Below are 18,292 nucleotides of genomic sequence, written 5' to 3' on the forward strand. Positions count from 1 at the left end.
GCCTATTTCAGGATTTCGTATTAATTTAACAAAGAAGATATCTCTCTTTTTTCTTGGCTCACTGTTTCCACATACAGTTTCTATAAGTGGCTCTGCGTTGTGGGCACGAAAGTTAGTCACGGAAGAAATTGAAGTCTTCGCATCAGAGGAGGGCTTACAAGGACTACGTTGACGTCCCATTCGGAGAACAACATCACTACATAGTCACTTGGCGCCCTCGCCTGGTGCTCGCAGGTACTACTGTACAGAAAATTCCGGATCCAGTCTGGCACCTGGGAAAAATTCTAAAGTAAGGAATCAGCTGCTATATCCTGTCTCTACCAGAGAAGGTGTTCCTTAGAACATTTTACACTTGTGGAGTCATCTTGTCCCAGCTACGACAATTTCCCTATTTCTGTTTATGAAGGTGTGACTTACATGCAACTAACTTTCTTATGCTTGGTCTTGTCCAGTATAATACTCAATAATAATGCATCGGAAACTCGTGGAGGAAATTAATACTGGTCAACTACTTTTAGACAGCCTAAACTTTAAATATTTATCAACTCTTATTGTTAATTTCTTTCACTTTTTCTTTTCCTTGACTGAATTTTCTTCCGTTTTCATTTTTAATTTGAATTCTTCTTATTTCCTCCAGTTACTTTTTCTTCACAACCTTTCCTTATCTGTTTCGCCTTTTCTTTTCATTCCATTTTTCCTGCTTTCGTTTTTCGTATCGTTCGGATCACTCGCTTCTAATACTGTTTCCTTTATTTTAGTTATAGCGATCCACCCTCAGCAAAAGTCCTCCACCCTCGAGTTATGTAACATAAGGCTGGACCAGGTGACAGACCGTGTGTCCCGGAACTTGGAAGTCGAATTTCCCGAATGTCAACAGACCCGCCCTGAAGCCAATAGCAATAGAGACTCTATGTATAATTAGCCAATGAATGTTTTGAGGTGGTTCCTTGCTCACGTGTCCGCCAATATACATCGTACAAGTGAAAGGTACCGTCACATTCTGCCCAATCACAACCAAGAGGGCGGGGCTCTTTAACTGCTGTAGACTTTGACAGTACTGTGTTCAGACCGCCTTCGGTCTCTAGGCTGTAGTAATCGCTGTCCAATGTAGGCAATAAGGTGTGGCCAGATTCTTGCTTTGTCCAATACCAATGTCGGGGTTCGGAGCTCTCCCTAGCCTCGGTCCTCCACCTCCTGGAGGGCGGGTCTTCTGTCACGTTGCTTTGGTTCTAAACTGATGCTGAGTGTATCCAGGTGAGCACAGAAGGAAAATGAGCTACGCGCCCCTCCCCCCCCCAATAGGGCTGTAGGGGGACGTAATATTTGCAGGTCGCCAGCCTTCGAGGTACAATCCATGTTTACAGGTGGGTGAAAGCGGAGGACCCTGTCTGAGAGATCCGCGCTCCGCGATAGGAGATAGATATTCGGCAATAGGCTGGATAAATCCATGTTAACAGGTTAGAAAAAAAGCAGATGATTTCTGGGCTGAGCACCGTTCCGCTGGACAGATGAAGTCTGGACATCAAGAAAGGGATGTGAATATAGATTCGTTGCGAGAGCGGGTGTCTGCTGCTGCTCGGCAGTTTCTTAGACAGATGTACTATTAGGGATATTAGAGACTGAAACGTAGATTCGGAGATGAGAACAGAAACACTGAAAGCAGGCTAGGTAAGACCGTTTAATCGGTAAAGGAAAACCATAGACCTAATAAGGATAAAGTACCCGAGAACTGGACAGAAATCGTGAGGTAGGATTAAATTAGGAGCTCCAGAAGGTAAAGGAAACTTTCGTGAAATAATGTAATGTAGTGTCTAGAATATTTTTATGTCAGTACATATGCCTCGTGACGAATGTTTTGTAGGTATTTTATATTAATATCTGTGTTCTATTTTCAGGTCTGTGACGCCCCTGTGGGTCTGCTCTGTGCTATGTAAAACCTCGCTAGTATTAAAAATCGGGACAGTGGGTGAATCGTGAACTAATGAGTCAAAGAGATAAGGACAGAACCTCTAAGATTAGGTCATGGATACCTCTGTGTTTAGGAAATGTTTAACTTTGAAGGTCAGAACAGAGACACTGGCACCAGCGTAGGAAGACCCTACAGGCGAGATTAGCACAGTTCTCCAGAGAGAGGAGGGTAGATCAGCCTTTAAGACCCCGAGACAAGCAGAAAGGATGAAAATGTCAGACAGAAAAAATGAAGTCGGTACATTGAACCACGAGTTGGGGGAAGAACTCCTAAATCACTCCAGCGAGCCTAGAGCGCAGGGCAAGACTCCACGGGTTACGTAACTGGAGGAGGGACGCCTATAACTTACTGCTGGTCTCAGGCGCTTTGTTTGGGCGCAAACTCCTTCTCAGTCTACACAGTACTTTAACAATACAACGGGATTCGAAGTGAATTGTTCGGAGGCTTTACGAAAACCCATACCTTTTTTTCTTTACAGCCAGGGTGTTAGTTAACGAACACAGCCTTCCATATTTAAGGATGTTGATAAAAGAACGGGCCACCCGGCGTTAACCTTTTGAGCTTATATGGTACTAGGAATGAATGACTGTAGTAGGCGAGTCCCCATAATAATAATAACACCCAGGAGACGAGGATATAGACTGGGACTGGTGGTCCGTTGGCCACTTTGATAATTACTGGGACCCTTTGGATCAGTGCAGTGCCCCCCTGATATCAGGATAGGTGGACCCTGCGTCTACTTTATCATCCTCTGCGATCAGTGCCCATGAGGTCAAGGCAGTGGAATAGTTCTGTGCTAATGACCTCACCCCCCTTTCCCCCGAGCTTGAGGAAAAGTGAGATCACATCTGCTAAGATGTTTAAGAGAAACTGTTCCCCTCCGAGATAAATAAAGTGAAACAAGTGCCATTCTAATATCAGGGCAGAGGTGACGTTAGCTCTCTTAGATAATGTGGGGTGTAGCTACAAAGAGATGACAGGAGGTGCAGCAGGACAGATAGAACTCTGTGCCCTCTCTCTCAGTTTCTATTTTCTTTCATTCTCTCTCTTCCCCCAACTCTTTCTCACCCCACTTCAAGCACATTTTCTCCTCTCACTTGTTACTCTCCCTCTCCTCTCTTCTTCCCTTATCTCTTGTCTCTATATTTTTGTCCCACTTCCTTTCTGCCTCTTACGTTTCTACCTTTGCTCATGCCTCTTTTGCCCTCTGTTTCTCCCCCTCACTCCTTCGCACTTTGTTTCTCCCGCTCCAATGTCACCTCTCTCCGTCTTAGTCTTTCTCTGTATACACCAGCTGCCATGACAGAGGTTTACAATGTTATTTGTGTCTTTGATTTGCAGAGTTTTGACAGCTGTACCTGTGTAATGACGGATCATATAATTTTTAAATCTGTTTTGTTGATGAAGGAGGGTGTTGCTGACAGCTTGCTTCTGGCATTGGTGAGTTGCTCTGTAATTGCTTTACTGTTCAACTGAGAATTAACAGCACTATGACTTTTTATTCTATTTCATTGAATATGTGTTTAGTTTCTAAATGGCACGTTGTATTGATAGGTTACAGTGTTTTTGTTCATTCACTTCTGGCAGTGTGGAAATCTCTCATAAACTTTTGCAATTGATGCTACCTTAAACTTTATTTGCTGTATTACTGTTAGAAGCCGGAGTTCCCATGCGCACCGCTGTTGTCAAGTGCGTGCGCCGGACCACACCGCTCCCATGTTAGGCAAGAAAGGACACCTTCCGAGACAGCTCTGCTCACCCCCTTAGTAGCTTGACACAAGTGGCCAGGCTTAACTCCAAGGCACTCCAAGGCTAGAGTGTTCAGTAAGTGCAACCACACCCACAGCAATCCCAATGATGTCACCACAAATGAATTCCACACAAGTTTGTATAAAACGAGTATACTTTATATAAAAAGATATACAAAATTACCACACAATACAACTCTCACATATATACACTGGGTGATATTGTTTCCGGTGGGTTGGGCGGTCCTAATTCCCAACCACTACTTCTAACCAACAGTTACGCTGACTTTTAACTGTTTTCAACAGGTTAGGCACTTCGTATCACTAGATTCACACACGTTGCAAAATATAAGGAATACTGCACTACTTAACGATGGGTTCCTATACTGTACCTCAGTGAGACAATGCAATGCGTAGCGTCAAGAACACGTACCAAGTCAACCCAAAATAATGCAACTCGGTTCGCTACCAGCCTGCCCTTTTCAAGGAAGGAATACAGCAATGCGTCACGCTGCAATTACGTACAGTGGGATAGGAAAACAATGCAATGTGTATCACCACCACCATGCCCTGTGCACGGAAGGAATAAGGTAATGCGTCATAGTGCAATTCAGTACAGTGCAGTAAACAATCCATGCAGTGCGCTATGCCATGATCCTGTATCCTGCAAGAGAAACATAACGTAGTGCGTAGCGCACTAACCCCTGAGTTCGTTAAGCACCTCTAGTGTCAGACGTTGTTCAATAGTTTGATAGTTCGTTAGAAGCAAATATGCAAAGTGTTATACGACTGTTTTTAGAAATGGGCAACCGGTTGCCCCCAATACGGATCAACTATGACACCCAAGTTCCACTCCAGGCCCTGGGCCCTGTACTGCCCCGTCCGGGACCAGCACAGACCGAGATCTGGGCTGGAGCAACAGGCGCACACAGCTGCCAGCAGCGAGAGGCAGAGAGAGTGTCCCTCCGGGACCGCACCCCGCCCCAGGTTATGATCCACTTTACCTGGGGGCGCGACCCCACTCTCCTCTCCTGCCACAGCGGCTTGGCCTTACTCCAGAACCTTGTAACCACGGGTAAGGCATGCTCGGGCCGGTAGTTCAGCTTCTGTAGGGCTGCTGGTCCGGGCCACCAACGTTCAGCACAAACTCCTTCCACCTGACTTTGGTGCTACCTTATGTTGCCTTCGAGGGCCCGATCACTAGGCCCTCATCTCCAGTGTTGTTGGGACTTCTTGGCTCCCTGGTGCTCACCGCTCCCCGGTACTCCTCACCAGCCCCTTCGGTGGCACCTTCATCACGCACCCCCGACACGTCCGAGACTCACTCCATTTTCTGGTGCACACAGTCTTCCGGCGCTCTCCACTAACACCCGGATCGCACCACGACTCGCACACTGCGCGTGTGAGTCTCACCTCTCCACCACACGCCAATCCGCGTGTCGGAGACTCACTCCTTCTTAGTGACCACGGTGTCCCAGCACTCTCCACCAGTGCCTGGACTGCACTGCGACATGCCCCCCGTGCGTGTCCCGAATCTCGGCTCTCTTCCACGATGCCCACACTCCACAGGCGCTCCAACACCTGTAGCCGCACCAAGATACGCACCCTGCGCGTCAGATTCTTGATTCGCTCCGGGTGCCCATGATCACCTTAGGCCCCCCCTTTGGAGGTCTCAGGCTGCCACGACACGGTCCCACCACCGCTCCACTTGAGACTTCCTGGAAACTTTTATGTTCCTGTGTTTCCGAACAGGGAGCCAGCTCACCTTGGGCCCTTGGGGTACAGGACGCAGCACACAGCAAAGTCCAGAACAGGAAAAAGGGGGACATGACACACTGCAGCACTCGGTCAAGAGCTACAAACTGCCCACAAGCCCCAGATCATGAAGCAAGGGTAAAGTGTCTCCCATAGCCTATCCAGCAACTCTTCCTGAAGCAGAGGTTTTCCTCCGGATCGCAGACAGGGGACATGACACACTGCAGCACTCGGTCAAGAGCTACACCCTGCCCACAAGCCCCAGATCACGAAGCAAGGGTAAAGTGTCTCCCATAGCCTATTCAGCAACTCTTCCTGAGGCAGAGGTTTTCCTCCGGATCGCAGACAGGTCAAAGCAGCCAGAGGCTCGACCAGTCCACGGCATCTTCAAAGCACTCTCAGCACTTCTATGAATGATACAGAGACCGTTCTTGACGACATCATCAACATGAAAAAACCAAAGTCTTGGGGTTGCAGTTCTTCCAGTTATACCCCTCATTGTCTTTGAAGTGTCCTTGTGCTCTGGGGGCCCGACCCTTCCCATAATCAGTCTTGTGCATCTCCTTGCCAGTGTCACCGTCCTCTCTTTGATACTGGGGGCCTGGATCTTTAATCACTCAGAGGGAGATGTGTCTATTGGTTTATGGCTCTGAACCAGGCCTCTTCACCTCGCAAAGCCTCTCCTTCTCCCCGCTCCAGGTGCAGGGCAGCCTGGCGCCATCTCCACCCCTCCCCTTGGGCGCAACGTCCCTCAGCCTTTTCCACCTCTCCCAGATCCAGGCAGGCAATTCACATTCTCCTGAGACACGTCAAAAAGTCTAAAGCACAAACTTGGCTATTTTCTCAAACAGCGGTTTCTGGACACACAGGGACAAAACCATCTATCCTGAAAGATGCGTTATGACACTGTGAGTTCAGACATACCAAATTTCACTGTTCCATTTCCAATTCTTGGGAAACTAGGCTAACAATACTACACCCAGCCTCCCCATTCTGTCCTATGGGCAGGATGGCCTTTCACCAGTGAAAATGAAATGGAGCATTTTCCACTGTCAGGACCTAGCACCCACACTAGCACAGGTCCTGCATTTTACCTACACTGTACCCTGCCTAGAGGTTACCCAGGATGTCCTACAGGGGTGCCCCATGTGTATGCAAAAGGGAAAGTAAGGCCTGACAAGTGGTAGCACTTGTCAGGAGAACATGCTAAATTAGCACAATGCACACAGGCCCTACACTGAAGACCTGTGTTCCCTCTCTGCGCATTTCTTTAGTACTAGCTCTGGCACCCATACAGTGCACTTCACTTAGGTATCTTGCTAGTAAGGCAAACATACCAATCAGAGACAACCAAACACCATTACAATTTATACAGGGAACATCTGTACTTGCACACTGATTAGCAGTGGCAAGTACCTACAGTGTCTAACTTTACAGCACTCTGTCAGGAAAACGGTCTAGGGAAAACAAAAGGTTTAAGTGAACTTTAGCCAACAAGGCCAAAGCCAAGTCCAACATCTACCATAGCAAGAACCCATAAAGAGTTCTTTCTGGAAAAAAGCAAGTAGATTTCAGAAAATATTCAAATAGCTAAAAGGAAGAACGCACTCCCACAGGTTTGTTTTTGAGACTCAGCCGAGTTCTCCTGGCAATTGCTGTAGCAACCGTCTAAAAAGGGAGAAAAGGAAGGAAACACAGCAGTAGCTATGATCAGCATAAATAGAAATTCTCCACACAAAATGTAAGCAAACAAAGGAATCACCACAAGCAGCTTATGGCAAGTCGGACTAGCAAAGCAAATTGCCAAGGGGCATGGCAGGGTGGGGATGCAAAGGAAAAATCTGAGTCTCTCTAGCTAGGAACACATACTATATAGAAAGCAGGTAAACATGTTGCAAAAACAGGTGAATCCCATCATCTTCGTCCAATGGTAAAAAGTCTTCCAATGGGCTGTAGTCTTTGCCCTCAAATCCCTTGGTAAACGTCCACGCCAGCATGAAGTCAGTTAGAAATGGCTACATTTATGAAGTTTCTCACGAGAATCCTTTTTTCAAGCCAACTCTGTTAGCTGTCTTGTTTCTCCCCGTAAAACAATGAGCTCCTCTATGAAATGAAATATTCAAATACTGGTATGTCCTGGTTAGATCACAAAAGGTACCCTACAGGAAGCATTTTCTTTTCATTAATATTCTTGTTCATTATGCATGCGTGACAAGGAAACAATCTAAGTGCAGTGAAGTCATATGTTGTTAGGAAAAAGACAGAATACATTTTCTCACAACAGCACAATTCACAAAAAGTCAAGCCCTAGAGTTCAATCTAACATTAAATCACTATTTTATTAAAAGCATCATTTTCTCTTAAATGGACAGTGTTGAATAAATGAACAGTGAGGCCTTGCAAGTGGAGAATCACAGAAATTAAAGATTTCAACAGAATATAAAAAACATTTTCACTTTTGTACGGTAAAGTAAAGGCACATTTCTGGCATTTAACTTATTATGCATGTTCAGGTTTATTATTTAACACGTTTCTATAATACTGTGTGGTAGAATTTGCATAAGATTTTTCAGCTTTATCACTTCCTTCATTGAAACCAATTTTTCTTTTGAAGGTTACAGTTTTTAATGTGTTGTTGATCATTGTTCTATCAATCATTTTCAGGTTAAAGTGCCATTATCAATAAATGCTTTCTATTGTTTGAAAAATTGATTACTACTGAAGGTTTTGTATATTGGTAGTTTACAGTGTCACAGGGTAGTTGTTACATTGGTAAGTGACAGTAAAATTTATCAATATTCTGTTTCGCTGATTGGTTGTGATATTACTGGTAGCTAAGATGCTTCATTAGTGGTATCAGGTTATTGAATGCTAGTTTAATGGATGGGCACAGTCATGTTATTCAAAGTCTCATTGTTTCTTTGCTGGCTAACAGTGTTTTTCAGCTTTAAGGGCCAGATATATATAGGTAATTGTTTGCGATTACCAAATATCGAATATTTGTGATTCGCTATTTGGTAATCGCAAATACCCATGTACAAATTTGTGCTTCACACATTTTGCGATTCCCAATCTGTCGCAAATAGAACTACCTCATTAATATTCATGAGGTAGGTCTCAGTTTGCCACTCATTGGGAATCTCACAAATCATAGGAATGGGGGTCTGCTGTAGGCAGCACACCTGTCTGTGATTGCTTTTCAATAAAACATTATTTTAATGAAATGCAGTCTGTTTGCCCTGCAGGAAATTGGGATGCGTTTCAAAAATAAAAAATGTAAAGATTTGTTTTCAGCTTTTAAGAGTAGGCAGTGGATCGTGGAACCACTGCCTGCTCTTAAAAAATATTTTTACAAACATTCATAGGGGAAGGGGTCCCTCAGGGATTGCTTCCCATGTGTGAATGGGTAACGACCTACTTGAAGTAGGTGGTAAAATGCAAATGTGTTCTGACCTGCATTTGATGCAGCGGTAATTTCATCTGGTAATTTCTCAATGCAAAACCCTCATGCTACCCCTATTTATCGCTGAAAAGGTGTTGGGCCCGTGACACCATGTATTACCTTCAGGAGACTTTACATAAACATGCCCAGTCAAAACTGCAATTATTATTTAAGCCAATGAAGAGAGTTGTTGAGTATTTTAATAGGGTTTTATTTTCTAGTCAAAAGTTAAGTTTTCTCTGACCCTTCATTCATTAGTAAAATATCAATCAGGTTACAGAATTTGGAAAACAGGAAAAAATAGCATTAATACAGAACATATTACAGTCTGCATATAAGCATCACATGTAGAAAAGAAAATGTGGCGCAAAATGTCAGTCAAAACTCTTAAAGAGTTTCTAAGAAAAATAATCTTGCAAGGCTCATCAATAGTTAAATAGTTTGCAAAAATCTCCCATTAAGAGAAATAAGTGCATAAGACAAATAAATCTTTTCAGACCTAGTTAATTAGTCAAAGCAGAAACGTAGAATTTTAGCATCTAAATCTAAAATAGCCTTTCTATCTGTTGCTGCTCTCTGCATCTCTGCCACTCTGACGGGAGCTGCTCCTTGAAAGCACTCCTTCCTTCACCAGAGCTAAAAGGAATGTGGCCTGGTGCCTAAAATATGACGTGCAAGGACTCTCTGAAAAAAATATGAGCAAGGGAACCCCCCCCCCACCTGACTCTCCTCTGCACACGTGACGATCTTGTACCTTACCCATAGAATGTCTGGTCTAATCTGCAGCCTTTCCTCTCTCCTCCCTCTCTGACAGAGGCCCCCTGACTTAAAGAGAAGAAGCCTAATGAGCTTGGAAGCCAAAAGTGAGCTAAAAGCCAAACGAGCCTAGAAGCTAAAAGTGAGCTAAATGCCAAATGAGCCTAGAAACCAATCACGCCTCCAAAGAGGTCATTATTTCTACTCCAATTCTTTGCGGACTACACAAAAATGTTTCATGTACAGGAAAGCTTGTACCCGATTGGTCAGTCACGATGGCATGAGGTCTCACTATCCTGACTCATTAAAAAATTCTAGAGCCTACCAGTTTTAACAAAGGAAGCATAAATGATTAATACATTTTATATGTTTAGCAACATTTCCTAGGACAAATGTTTCTATCTTTTCCTTCCTTCCTGTCACAGCACAGGCTGGGAGGATACTTTAACTAACATTGGTACATTGGCACAATCACAAGAATGTACAGTTCACAGTGGCCTTGACTCCTTCCTGGTTTGAGGCAAGGTGGTGTAATCTGTGCATGCTCTCTTCTTTTAATGCAAGTCACAGCCTTGCTGGATTCACAGGCAGCCATTTAATTGTAGGCCCAAAAACAAAACAAACACAAAAGAGTATTAATTTCATGTAAATCAGCACATTATGTTTTTCCCAACTCCATACTAATACCCTTGTATTATTTTTCCCTAGCAAAAGCTATTAATTTCAAGCAGCTTTTGTTATTGTTTATGTACACCATGCAAAATGTGCAATGTATAACCCCTTGCATGCGGGGCTGATTCCCCGCTGTGCTGGGGGGAGGGGGGGGCTCGCACAGCGCCCCGCTGCTCATGACGTCATGAGCCACGTGGACGTGTGCTCATGACGAGCTCAGCTCGTCATGACCACACCCGTTCCTGTAGAACTCTCACACAGCAGGGGAATTAGCCCTAGTGTAAATTTTCAAAGCGCAAACAGTTAATACAGCGCACACAGTTAATACAGCACAAACAGCAACATTCTTTAATGTTGTAGATAGCTTTTCATGCAAAAAAGCGTTTAGCCCCATGTGTAGTGTTTGGTGCATTATTAATTCACACACATTATAAAAGAGGTGTTATAAACTGAAATATTTTTTTATTCAAATATGCAACAAGCCAAAGTCTCTCAAGACAGGAATAGTGAATCTAGATTGCAATGGATGAACTGGGAAGAGAGAACACATTATATTCATCTTCAAAGCTAAAAAGGCCACTTAAATCACTAGTTTTTCTCTACTCTGCAAAAACACATGTTAATTCAGCACAAGCATTTCAGACTGACTAGGCCTCTCTTTCATATTTTCATGTGCCATGTGTTTTAACTTGCACCAAAATGTGAGTGCCCATTTTAAATGCAGTCTGTCTGAAGCACAAAAATAAACAATGCCTGACTCCAGATGGAATCTGCTCCATTACATTTTGGTCGGAACATTTTCACACATACCACTGCAATTCTGTATTAGAAAGGGATGCCCTCGACACACCCGTTCCTAATACTGAATCACTAACCCAATTTGTAATTCAGTAATAGGTAACCGAATAGCAAATTCGGCCTTTGAACATTGAAAAAAGCCTTTTTTTGTTTGCAAATGGCCCAGATTCTTCTAATCGGCCCGTTTGTGAATGAACAAAAAGCTTTGTACATCGGGTCCGTAGTTCATTAAGGGTTTCACAGTTATCAATTCATTCATATAGAGTGTTTTTGATTTTTATCTTGCTTAATTGATATGTCTCCTTGTTTTATTAGTGTGCTATTCCAAGTGCTGTCTCTGGTTTGTGCTTGCTCTGGGAACATCATATTTGCTGTGACCATAGAGTTTAAAAAAACAACACTGTAACACCGCCTCAGAAGCCTGCTGATGGTATCAACCATTGGCTCTTTCAGTTATTTAATATTTTATATTGTTTTTGGCCTAGGGATTTCTGGAATATTTTAATTCCCATTTGCTGTCATACATTTTTCCAGATCTTGTTGATTTTTACTTTGATAAGTTGCTCAACACCAGTGGTGGATTTTCACTTATTGAAAGCCATCATAAAGGAGCCACAGCTTATTGCCTCACTCTGCATTGAACCTCAACATTGATCTTTCACTCTCTGTGTCAAGTGGCACCAGTGCTGATCCCAAAGTCTACCAAATCCGCCTGTAAACTGATTCTGTAGCTGGATTACAGTATTATCTATAATGTTTTAATTTGAATACTCATTGTAATTGTGTAATTCAATGGCAAATATATTACTTCGTTTTTATTTATTAGATTTCATTAATAGTAGCCTTTGTTGCATAATGTTACATTGAACAATATACAGCAAATACTTTGAACGAAATAGACAGATGCTCTGATTCTTAGTTGGGGGGGGATTCTGATTCTTGTACAAGGAGGAATTCAAGACTGTGAGCTATATAGGAGCCTTTAGCCATGGAGCTGTTACACAGTGAAATGGAACTGGAGATAATGCATACTTCAGACTTGCATGTTCATGCTAGATCATTTTCCTTCTTGTACTTTGCTTCCCCTTAAGATCTTTGGCAGATGCTCAGTGCAGAGAGTGTTCAAGCAGTTTTGTGTTGGTCTGTAATATGAGTTTTGTTTAGTCTTTTATGCACATAGCCTGTCCAGCCTTGTCCCTTAGCCCAGGTAGTGTTGCATTCAGGAGGGCATTTTGATGTTTGGGGCTTTCTACTGCAGTAAAAATGATGATTACATTAGTTAATCTAGCCGTTAAGTCAACTCTGATATTTCCCCCTCATTAGGAGCATGGCTCTCTTGACATTTTCAGCATCAGTAATTAGTATTGAGTAGAACAGAGGTGCTGGCATATTTTCAAATGTCTTCTAGTTGCCTTTGCTTACTATAGTAATTATTATAGAGTTGAACTAAGTAGGTATCACAAGGCAATGTAGTAAATTAAAATGTACATTTAACAGAACTTTTAGAAACTACACTAATACTACCAGGCGTCCTTAGATAATAAATGTATCAACAAGGACTTGCCTTCAAAGGCATGATCAGTTTGTGTCCAAAGAAAATCATTAGGTTTGGTAAAAGAACCCTCACCTACCTACCTAGTTGGTGGCATGCTTCATCATTGGGTTCTCACCCAAGGAGGCGAGTGCACCTTGGGTGTGGTACGAAGCCTGAACTACAGTGGAGCGGGGTTTTTTTGGTGGTGAAGTGAGTGTAGTGATTTGTGATTTAAAACTGTCTATACGGTCCCCCTCAAAAAGGAGTACATCTTAATAATGGGGACCTATGGCAGGGTTAAAAGTAAGTTAAAGCGGATACCATGCGAGACGCAAACGAAAATTATCAAGACACACGTAAAATAGAAACACACAACATGGATGATCCATGCTAGCACTCACGTGTGCATCACATTGCATCAGGTTTGATCAAAATGATCATAGTGGTGAGGACAAATCAGACACCCATGCACGCATGGCATTAACATATTAAATTATTTTTTTGCATATGGATTGTTATGGACTGTGATGGTCCCTTTAAATCGAAATCTATCCAGTGTTTGTAATGGGGTGGGGTCGGTATGGCTGATGGCTATAGTTCGTTCTTCTTAGTACTAATAAAGAAGAGTTAAGACGTGATGTCTTACTCAAGTTGCTTAATTTTAACGCCACATGGATCGCAGGAAGGGGGCAGTGCCTGTAGTCAAACACTACAGACAAAAAAGTAAGAGAGAAAAATGAATGAAGACTCTCATAGCAGGCAATCACGTTGGTGCTGTGGCCCGGTAGAGGAGACGGGTGCTCTTTACTCACATCATCAAGGAATGCTGCCCACTATTGTTAGCAATTGCAGCCTGTTACCAGGGACCCCGAAGATGATGTCGCTGGTTCGTTGCTTTCATTTATGTGCCGACAAGGGGGGAAACTTCCTCGCGTTCCACGTCTTCGTGACGTGTGGCATAGGGGCGTGGTCTAGCGTCCTCATGCCTGCTTGGCAGTGAAAAGGCAAAAAAGACTAGAGCACTTTTCAGTGTGAAATGGAACTATTCTTGTCTTGTTTAGTAAAGATACATCTAAATAGTATTCGTGTAAGTAACATTATAATTTTTAGAAACTACAAATTTAATGTAAGATAGAGAATTTTGAACGAGAAAATCTTTGTTCTCACGACAGGGATTCCGGTGATGGGACCACCCTTTATTATGTGTTCAAAATCAGCAAATAAGCTGCGGTGTGTTTTTTGTGTATTTGGATGTTCCACAACTAATCATTGGCCAACTTGTGTTCTACCTATCAATGATTACAGTGAATATGTGGCTAAGTCAATGGGAAGTCATTGTTTAGTGTGTTTAATCCTGGATGAGTCTTAATGAGGCCACGAAGGACCTATGAATGTGGTTATTTATCTGCACACAAGTTATGTCCAGGTTAAAGAATTCCACGGGTTGTTGTCATTCAACCCCTGTTTGTGGGTTGACAGGCGGCAAATCCAGCATTGTTCTTTATTTAGCTGTATCTTCTCAGATGCCGCTGATGTGTTGTCGACCTGTTCAATAATCACCCATTTGATGTCTATGGGTGGTTGTCCATTTTTTAAAAAAATTATCCGTCATCCTTGTTGTATTGTGTTTGCAATGAATGTTGCTTCTGTGCTCTCCAATCCTTATCTTGTCCTTAGATAATAAACACATGGACACCCTTGCTGCCGGGAGATGTTAGTCAAGGTTAGTAAGGGGGTTAGTAGAGTGAGTTAGTAGGAAATTTGTTGCTGAACCTTTCAGTTCTGTGGACAGTTTGTGGCTCCGAACACAGTGAAAGTGCTCAGGGTACAGGGCAGCAACTTTGCCCCCCCCACTGACTGCCCCCTACAACACCATGGGGGAACCAACAGTGCACCCCTGTAATGCATTTACCCTCGGGTGACCCTCTAATCCATCAAATTGCCACCAGCCCTCCAGCTGACACTTTATTTTTCTGAGAACTGATGGAACATGTCAATGGTTTTTATCTTCAGACCTGGGGAAAGCTTTTGGAAAAGGACCAGGATTCCCATCTCCGTTTGGTTGTTCCCCATTCCAGGGAGAAAACTAGTAACCGCCAGATCCTGATGCAGAGATGTCTGCCTGAGTCAGGAATTCCAGCCCTCCAGTATCAGTGCTTCAGATTATGGCAAACATTGATAAAGTCCACTGTATGGTGTAAAGAAATGCTGACCTGCTGGCACTAAACCTGTGCACATGTGTAGACTAGACACTAATAAATGCAATGTGTGCCAAGGTAAATTGAACTCTTTTGACAGTAGAAAAACCAACTGAAGAAGGCACATGTTGGGTTCCATTGGGTGGGTAGTTGCCTTGTTTTGTTTCTAATGACCGTTTACAGTATTACAATTGTCCATTAATGGATACCGGTTATTGAGAATTATATTTTACTATTAACGTAGAAAACTGCTATTGTTCATTACGGTTTTCAGTTGGTTTTTCACAGAGGAGAGTGTTAGAATTACGGTCATTGTAGTTATAATGAACAATGAATGACATCAATTCCTTTTTCAAACAATCTATTAATTGGTTGAGGTGTCATTGGTACTTCTTTACTTATTGCTTGTTTGATAGCGAAAGATTTTGTGCGTGATTTGCTTGTGCCTTTATAACTTAGAGTTTTGGTGCCATAGATGCCTTACTTTAACTTGACATACTTCCCTGCCTGATCACCCAGTTAGATTTCATTATAGAGGTTTTCCAATGATGAATCATTTCTTTTGGTAATTGAATATTCGCACATCTGTTCTGTGTTATTCGTGTTGAAGAATAGTCACACACTCATCGTGTTCTTGATTTCATTAGTGCTGGTCTGGCTGATAGCCAGCTATGACCATACCATTGCAGCAAATTCACCTGTGTTTATCAAAAGGAAAAAGGTATCAAAAGAATCAGCAATTCATTTCTCTCTGCAATTCGCTTAATGTAATCAGAAGTCCTTGGAATGATAATAGCTCTAAAGTACTTAAGAGCAAACTGTTATTTTTATACCTCAATTTTACGCAAGTCTATATGTATCCTTTTTATATTGTTTATATTCTTGGCTTAACGGTGATATGTTGGGGAATGAGAGGCATCAATGAGCAAAGCCAGGCTAAGTTAGTTTCATGTGCATGACTGGAATGTGTCCCAACACACATCAATGAATCATTCTCATCATCAGTCATGATTCTGTGTTTCATGCCTTCTGTCAAAACCATCTTTTATTTTTCTAGTCCCCCGATTGCCCCTCTTATTTTTCTGATCAACTTATTCCAGAATGTAATCTACCGTCCCTCCGACGCTCAAGTCCTTCTTTAATCCTCCCACTCCATTCGACATGACCTACTATTGTATCATATATAACACTAAACACTGCTTCCTTTTGGGCATGTCACCGCAAATTAATTAACAGTATCCACACACACATCCCTCTGTTCCAGCTCATTACCTGTTTGCTAAGCAACCCTTTGTTTAGTGCCCATTCTCTTAACTAAAGATGTGTATGGCTTATCTGCACCCTTTATCTAGATCATACCATCAGGATCACCTCACACATGCTATCCTATTAAAACTGACCTACTCTTTCAGTTCATGGTGATCCACTTTCTCACTATTCCCTGTTTCTTTGGGATATCCTCCTTCCATCAAATTACCTGTTGGACTTCAATGCATGCTCTATCAGACCAGTTGTTAGTAATGGGGGGCTCTGATTGGCAGAAGTTTGCACCCTTGGCCAAGCAGGGAGCTCCACTCTGCTCAGGGTAAGTCTGAAAATGCCCTCCGGAATCCTGCACCCACCCTCTGGTAGCTTGGCGCAGAGCAGACAGGCTTATCGTTCGAGGCAATGTGTAAAGTATTCGTGTAACACACACCCACTTAACCCAATGAGGTCTAAAAAAATAGCAGTTCCTTTTTATGTATAGAAAAGATTGAGATCATAATCAGAAAGGGTCAATCGGGGGTTTGCGGGTAGTCCGCTGGTATCTTTCAAGCAGTGCTTTAGAGCAAAAGAACAACAGGTCAGATTATAGAATTGAGATATTGAATTTAAGGAAGAGTGTAATTGGTTGCAGGCTGTGACGCCTATGCGCTCTTATCTGACAGTTCAAGTTTGTCCGGGGGACTGCAGGGCACTGTCAAGTCCCATAGTCTGAAAGCACACTGTAGACCAACTGCTGGGTGAGAGAAGGGTATAGACGGGCTAGCTTCATTTGAATGGATGTTCCTGGAGATTTACTTAGGTATTTTTCTTACTGCTTGGCCCAGGGCATTTGTGGCCGAATTGTGATTGAAGTGGTTCCACCAGAAAACTTGCCCAGGTTTCATCAGATGTATGGGATGATACTCCTTCATGTAATGCGCGCATAAGCTTACTGGCCGTCACCCAAAAGTATGCGCTGTCATTAGTCTTAATATCTGAAAATATTCTGGCCCATAGCTTATCTTCCCTTTACCTGCTAATGTCCCACTTCAGTTTCTTAAGCATGTTCTTTTGCTGTCTTAGTGTTGCTTCGAGGCCTATGTTCCCCGGGTTGTGGTGAAAGGATCTTAAGATACTTTTTATTGCCTTTTTGAGTTGCTTCATTTGTATTAGTTGGATTTTAGGAATACTCCCTAATCCAGTTAGTGTTTGAGGCCTTAGTTTAGGTGAGGTGGCAAATGTTTCTGCCAGCCTTCTGGTGAAGCACTCCCACCTTCCTAAAACACAACGAACGTTCCCATCAGTGATTGTAGCAGGACTATTGTTGACGATGATAGTTCCTCTGTGGTTGATTGTGAGTACTTGATTTTCTTAAAGTTAGCCAAAAGATGGAAGCAGGTGCCTGGGCTGTACAAGTGAGTGTGGGCTGAGTCACTAGTAAGAACACCTCTTGTGGGAGATGATCGCTGTCTTCTTTATGCCCTAAGCAAAATGAATAACCCCTGTGGAACAAAGAAAGGGTGACAAAAGTGTAGTCTAATGTCTAACTGGTGGTGGAAGAGTGCAATGAGGCCTTCGGCAGGGAATCCTCAACAAACCTGCCATTGAGGGCCCTGAAATTAAGATGCTCTAGATCGTCCAGTAAGTGTCTGCCGGATTTGTTCATTTTCTCATAAGGGTTTCCACCTTGCGCCGGTATATTCCAATGTGAAGATTGGGCAATCACAGAATCGTCCAGCGAAAAGCCAGGGAGGTGCAGATTCAAGTCACCTGAGAGGACAAAGTTTGAAGTCTCCTCCTCACCTATGTGCTTCAGAATCTCCTCCACAAGCTGTTATGAGGCCTTTGATCTGCTTCTGGGATGAATGTAGACATTTATACTTACTACCTCAGTTTCAACATTTTGGTTAAGTATGGTGATCTTAATTGCAGTGATTACCGGTGAGCTAGAATGTAGTGACCTTATTGAAGCTGATGAAGGTGTAAGCACATTTTATTTCTTCAATTACTTGAAATCATTACATGTATGTATTTTAAAAGGATAGTAGAATACATAAATACTACAAAAATATGATATGGAAATGATTAAAATGTAGTATTACTCCAAAAAGATCTGTGATTCAAGGCTTGTGTCCTCTTAGTCGGGTGGCAAGGTGGTCTAGGTCGAGTTCCACC

General features: G+C 42.9%; 1 long non-coding RNA gene across 1 annotated transcript in view; it reads left to right on the forward strand.

Moving 5' to 3' along the window:
• The first annotated feature begins 1,063 nt into the window (after positions 1-1,063).
• LOC144753277 (uncharacterized) overlaps positions 1,064-18,292 on the forward strand; it is a 110,139-nt gene continuing 92,910 nt past the window's right edge. The window contains exons 1-2 of the long non-coding RNA XR_013594285.1: positions 1,064-1,254; positions 3,311-3,409. This is a non-coding gene — a long non-coding RNA (uncharacterized LOC144753277). The remainder of the gene's footprint in view (positions 1,255-3,310; positions 3,410-18,292) is intronic.

Source organism: Lissotriton helveticus, chromosome 5_1, assembly GCF_964261635.1.
Source record: "Lissotriton helveticus chromosome 5_1, aLisHel1.1, whole genome shotgun sequence".
Lineage (NCBI taxonomy): Eukaryota > Metazoa > Chordata > Amphibia > Caudata > Salamandridae > Lissotriton > Lissotriton helveticus.